This window comes from Maylandia zebra, linkage group LG4, assembly GCF_041146795.1.
Source record: "Maylandia zebra isolate NMK-2024a linkage group LG4, Mzebra_GT3a, whole genome shotgun sequence".
Lineage (NCBI taxonomy): Eukaryota > Metazoa > Chordata > Actinopteri > Cichliformes > Cichlidae > Maylandia > Maylandia zebra.
Genome location: NC_135170.1, coordinates 15175602 through 15180370, shown reverse-complemented (window position 1 = coordinate 15180370; position 4769 = coordinate 15175602). Strand labels below are relative to the sequence as shown.

The 4769-nt window shown below is 42.2% G+C and overlaps 1 non-coding gene across 1 annotated transcript; it reads right to left on the bottom strand.

Annotated features, from left to right (window-relative positions):
* Positions 1-1997: 1997 nt before the first annotated feature.
* On the bottom strand, positions 1998-4071 carry LOC112434710 (uncharacterized). The gene is made up of 4 exons (XR_013098489.1): positions 3779-4071; positions 2982-3164; positions 2730-2897; positions 1998-2158 (listed from the first exon to the last, which is right to left on the bottom strand). It is a non-coding gene; the product is annotated as an uncharacterized LOC112434710 (transcript).
* Between the last annotated feature and the right edge of the window lie 698 nt (positions 4072-4769).

Genomic DNA, 4769 nt, shown 5'->3' with positions numbered 1-4769 from the left:
CTGGAGCCACTCGCCTAGCTTGGGAGTCACCGCACCTAGTGCTCCGATTACCACGGGGACCACCGTTACCTTCACCCTCCACATCCTCTCGAGCTCTTCTCTGAGCCCTTGGTATTTCTCCAGCTTCTCGTGTTCCTTCTTCCTGATATTGCTGTCATTCGGAACCGCTACATCGATCACTACGGCCGTCTTCTTCTGTTTGTCTACCACCACTATGTCCGGTTGGTTAGCCACCACCATTTTGTCCGTCTGTATCTGGAAGTCCCACAGGATCTTAGCTCGGTCATTCTCCACCACCCTTGGGGGCATCTCCCATTTTGACCTCGGGACTTCCAGGTTATACTCGGCACAGATGTTCCTGTACACTATGCCGGCCACTTGCTTATGGCGTTCCATGTATGCCTTGCCTGCTAGCATCTTGCACCCTGCTGTTATGTGCTGGATTGTCTCTGGGGCATCTTTACACAGCCTGCACCTGGGGTCTTGCCTGGTGTGATAGACCCCAGCCTCTATGGATCTTGTGCTCAGAGCTTGTTCTTGTGCTGCCATGATTAGTGCCTCTGTGCTGTCTTTCAGTCCAGCTTTGTCCAGCCACTGGTAGGATTTCTGGATATCAGCCACCTCCTCTATCTGCCGGTGGTACATACCGTGCAGGGGCCTGTCCTTCCATGATGGTTCCTCGTCTCCCTCCTCTTTCTTGGGTTTCTGCTGCCTGAGGTATTCACTGAGCACTCGGTCAGTTGGGGCCATCTTCCCAATGTATTCTTGGATGTTCCTTGTCTCATCCTGGACTGTGGTGCTGACACTCACCAGTCCCCGGCCCCCTTCCTTCCGCTTAGCGTACAGCCTCAGGGTGCTGGACTTGGGGTGAAACCCTCCATGCATGGTAAGGAGCTTTCTTGTCTTTATGTCAGTGGCTTCTATCTCCTCCTTTGGCCAGCCTATTACCCCAGCAGGGTACCTGATCACGGGCAGGGCGTACGTGTTGATGGCCCGGATCTTGTTCTTACCATTCAGCTGACTCCTCAGGACTTGCCTGACCCTCTGCAGGTACTTGGTGGTTGCAGCTTTTCTAGCGGCCTCTTCATGGTTCCCATTCGCCTGCGGGATCCCCAAGTACTTGTAACTGTCCTCTATGTCTGCAATGTTGCCTTCTGGTAGTTCAATCCCCTCAGTTCTGACTACCTTCCCTCTCTTTGTTACCATCCGACTACACTTCTCCAGTCCGAACGACATTCCAATGTCATTGCTGTATAGCCTGGTAGTGTGGATCAGTGAATCAATGTCTCGTTCACTCTTGGCATACAGCTTGATGTCATCCATGTACAGGAGGTGGCTGACAACTGCTCCGTTCCGTAGTCGGTATCCGTAGCCAGTCTTGTTAATGATCTCACTGAGGGGGTTCAGGCCTATGCAGAACAGCAGTGGGGACAGAGCATCTCCTTGGTAGATCCCGCACTTGATGGTGACTTGTGCTATGGGCTTGGAGTTGGCCTCTAGTGTTGTACGCCACATCCCCATTGAGTTCCTGATGAAGGCTCTTAGGGTCCCATTGATCTTGTACAATTCTAGGCATTCCAGTATCCAGCTGTGGGGCATTGAGTCATAGGCCTTCTTGTAATCAATCCAGGCAATGCACAGGTTGGTCAGTCTGGTCTTGCAGTCTCGGCTGATTGTTCTGTCTACCAGTAGCTGGTGTTTTGCGCCTCTGGTATTCTTGCCAATTCCTTTCTGCATCCCGCTCATGTATTGACCCATGTGCCTGTTCATCTTAGCCGATATGATGCCTGACAGGAGCTTCCATGTAGTACTGAGGCAGGTTATTGGTCGGTTATATATATATATTTATATATATTTATATATATATATATATATATATATATATATATATATACATACAATTTTTTGCTATTTTAAACTCAAAAGTAAACATTTTCAAGTATCTAAATCCTGCTTCAAATGTTTTTTTGATCCAGTGGTTTACCTCAGTACCTCCAGTCTACAGTTTTTGTTCTTCAGCCCATCTGAGAGGATCTTCATTTCCGAGTCTTTAAACTGGGTGTAGTTTAGTTCCAGTTCTCTCAGGTAAAAAGGTTTGGATGTGAATGCTGTCACCAGCATTTTGCAGATTTCCGCAGTCCTATAATGTCGGTTCATTCTTTTGGCACAGAGGATAAAAAACATTAGATTAGATATAAACATAGATTATACTATCCAAGTTTTAGCAAACGTCCTTCTAATCTAAGAAAACAAGACACTAAGTTGTGAATTTTAGTGACTGTGGGGGGAGACACTTTTACATAGAAGATTTTGACTAATTGTTAATCTTTTAAACACTGTTTACAATTAGAGTTACTGTATGGTGTCACCTCACATGTATCCACTTAAATCAGCAAAGGCTGTTTCTCCTCTGCCAAACAGGACCCACTACTGCAGATTAGTGCTCCTATTCTGAGCCAAAGCACTTTACATGAACACAAAATTCATTCATCCCCAGAAAACTTGGTGATCCACAATCTTCTCCTTTAGCTACAGGGAAGAAGAAGCTCTAATTCTGACCACTGGGTATTTTTAGAAGGTTCAATTCAATTTCACTATCTACACCCAGGCCTGGTTACTTCCGGACCTGTTGAATCAAGACTTCCTTTAACTAGAACCTGTCCGACAAAGTAAAGTAGGCTAAAAGATTTCAAAAAGCAACACATCATACCACGATATCTTAAACTGACCTGAGCTTCTCAAGTTTAGGGCAGCCTAGACCAACAGACAGTACAGAGAACAATGAGTCCTCAAGTATGTCACCACTCAACTCTAGTTCTCTTAGATTTGAGATGACTGATTTTATGGCTGATGCAAAATCTTCCATCTCTCTTTCTGCAAGCCCTTTGCCAGAAAGACTGCAAGACCAAAGGACACAAAATCAAAAGAAATCAGTACAAGATGTTACAAAACAATCATATAAATATGATAATTTTACTAACCTTAGAGCTTCTAGTTTACACTGAGAATTTTTCAGTCCATCAGCCAAGGTTTCTGCACATTTATCCGCCCTACTGCCAAAAGTACTATTCACTATGTGCAATTCAGTTAACACAGAGTGTGGCATGCAAAGAGCTGAAGAGATAGTTTTATATTCCCAAACACCAACATTTACACCTGAGATTCTGTAGAATTAATAAAAGGACAATTGTTTAAATATCAGATACAGTTTTTAAAAGCATACATTATTTCTTAACTTAATAGAAAATTGTGAACTCAATAAACCCCTTTTCCATCTGCACCCTGACACAGTCCAATATTACGGGATTTCCATAGGGGAAAGGATTTAGTTTTCCCTAATTGAACATTTAAAAAAAAAAAAGATCAATTAGATCTTACAATTTCATTTTACTTATATAGAACCAGTCCACAACAACATACCAAATCAAAATAAGCATTAGATGTTTCAAATATTCCTTTTGTGGCACACAAAATGGTAAAGGCGCTGATTAGCTAACTGTAACACCTCCTCCAGCGTGAAAAGAACAATATTTTAAACAGATGATTGATGTCAAAATGCCAGATAAATCAGTTAACATGAATGTATGGATTAAAAAGTCCGGTCCTAGGTAAAACTGCATAGGACAGGGTATTCAGGAACTGAGCATAAAAGTCACATAGTTGGTATCTGGTTCTGTTCAATAACAATAATTGTAAAAAACAAAACAAAACAACAACATACAATTATAGATAAAGTGCGGTAAACTGAATAACATTCTTGTATAAAGCACCAACTCACCTTGCTTTTCTGCAGTTTCTCACAGCTGGAAGAAGTCTAAAGATACCTTTTCCTGATGGTCTGTATTTCTTGAGATTGAATTCATCCAGAGGTGTGTTTGACATCAGAATCAAGTCAGCCAGAGCTGAACACTCAACAGGAGAGAGCGGTGATTCAGGAAAACAATTTGGTTTCAGATACTTTCGTACTGAATCATGTAGGGAATTGTCTTTCAACTCAGTCAGGCAGTGGACAAGGTTTAGACATCTTTCAGCTGAGCAGTCAAACAAATCTATTTCTAATAGACTTGACCGAATTTCCTCAATATTTGTTGAATGCTCTTCAGTCTGCTGAATCAGGCTTTGAAGTGGTTCTTCTGATGATTGTAGAGACAAGCCAATAAGGAACCTGAGGAACATGTCCAGTTCTCCGGTCGTTCTAGGAGCCGAATTAGCTATTGTAATTTCAATCAGTTCATTCAAAGGTAGATCCACTGGAACTGTTTCCAAGATAGACTTGAGCTCTTCATCAGACCCTTTTAGCATGAAATCCTTGAGACTTTCAGAATCAATTTTTTTATTTACAAAACTGTGATATACAAAGAGAGCAGCAAAATACTCTTGAACTGTGAGATGCACAAAGCAGTAAAGTTTCTTTGTTAGGAACACACTCTCTTCTTTGAATATTGCTGTACACAACCCACATTAAACTCCAGCTTTCGTTATATCTATGTCATACTTCTTCAGATCTTTAGCAGTGAATATGATCCGGCCTTTTTCTAGTTGCTCAAAAGCCAACCTGCCTAATTTCAAAATGAACTCTTCATTTGACTTAAAGATCTCTGCTGTATCAGGCTCTTCCTGGTCGCCATATTTTCCATTAGCTATCGTTGTCTGAATAAGAAGGAAGTGTGTGTACATCCCAGTAAGAGTTGTGGGTATTTTTTGGTTTCCATCTTTGGTGTTTCTCATTTTACGCATCAAATACTCAAAAACATCTACAGCAATCCAAC